The sequence below is a fragment of the Triticum aestivum genome, chromosome 7B, assembly GCF_018294505.1.
Source record: "Triticum aestivum cultivar Chinese Spring chromosome 7B, IWGSC CS RefSeq v2.1, whole genome shotgun sequence".
NCBI lineage: Eukaryota > Viridiplantae > Streptophyta > Magnoliopsida > Poales > Poaceae > Triticum > Triticum aestivum.
Genome location: NC_057813.1, coordinates 731820499 through 731822075, shown reverse-complemented (window position 1 = coordinate 731822075; position 1577 = coordinate 731820499).

The following is a 1577-nucleotide window of genomic DNA, read 5'->3' as shown; positions in this document are numbered from 1 at the left end:
TCTTTCGCGAGAGTCACTGTTTTGCTTCCGCGAGAGGTACGGTTGTGCTTTCGCCAGAGTCACGGCCGTGCCTCTTAGAAAAGAAAAAAAAAATGCATTTTCTGTTTTTTTTTCCTTTCGCGAGGGTCACGGTTTTGCTTCCATGAAAGGCAAGGTTGTGCTTTCGCGAGAGTCACGACCGTGCCTCCTGGGAAACAAAAAAAACACGTTTTCTCTTCTTTTTTTTTCTTCCGTGAGGGTCACGGTTTTGTTTCCGCAAGAGGCACGGTTGTGATTTCGTGAGAGGCACGGGCGTGCCTCTTCCGGAAAGGGAAAAAATCCGTGCTCCCGGTTCGGTTTTTTTCGTGAAAAAAAAGTTCGTCAAAACCTATCAACATGGGATCTAGTTTTGAAGATCTCAACGCGAGGAATCCAACGATGATAGAGGTTCGAGATATGGACACACGGTTTGAGAGATAAAACGTTTTGAATAAACGAATTTACGAAAAAGGGAAAACTCTCATTGCCACAAGTGATGCGCTGCATGTGCGCCACTTGTCACAACCAAGAGAGTTTGAGTGATCTTTGCAATGAGTACTCCTCAACTAGTGATTTCGACTTGTTTACCATACTTGTGTTTTTTATCATAACAATCCCCACAAGGTTCCCTCAAAAAAAAAAATCCCCACAAGGTGCATACCCTATCCAATCTCACGGAATAAAACCAGCCATTTATGCAAGGTTTGTGATTTATTGTTGGTGTCTTTTTTTAACTCGAAAGAATAAATAAAATAAGAATTTATATTATTTTTCTTCGAGTAAGTAAAATAAGAACAAATGATATTCCATGCACCAGAAAACTACAAACAAACTTGCATGACAAAAAAAGAGTTAACGGTTTTTCGCTTCCGAAATACTCCCTCCGTCCGGAAATACTTGTCGGAGGAATAGATGTATCTAGACGTATTTTAGTTCTAGATACATTCATTTTATGCATTTCTTCGACAAGTATTTCCGGACGAAGGGAGTAAATAATAATAATGCACAACTAGTAGCAGCAAGAAATAATTATTTCGTACACACTTGCCTAGATGCCCTTCCTGGTCTCCACGCACAAATCACTCTCCGTTCCCTTACTTCCGATACACATAGGTACAAAACAGGAGACAAACGACACGTTACAAAAACACCGTCAAATCCTCGTCTAACGTCCGCACCACCAACGTCTCTTGCCCATTACACACGCACATTAACTCTTCTCACCCGCCACGCACAATACGGCAGGCATCTCGCATCTCCAGGGGATTGAACGCATGACGATTCCGAGAGCGCCTGAGCTCGTTCGCGCCTGGCAATTTTCGTCTATAAACGCCCTTTTATTCTTTAGGAAGGAAGTACTCCCTCCATCCGGAATTTCTTGTCACTAAAATGAATGTATCTAGACATATTTTAGTTTTAGATACATCCATCTTTATCCATTTCCGCGACATGTAATTTGGGACAGAGGGAGTACAATCTAGTACTCCCTCTGTCCCATAATATAACAACATTTTTTACACTATACTAGTGTCAAAAACATTCTTATATTATGGGACGGA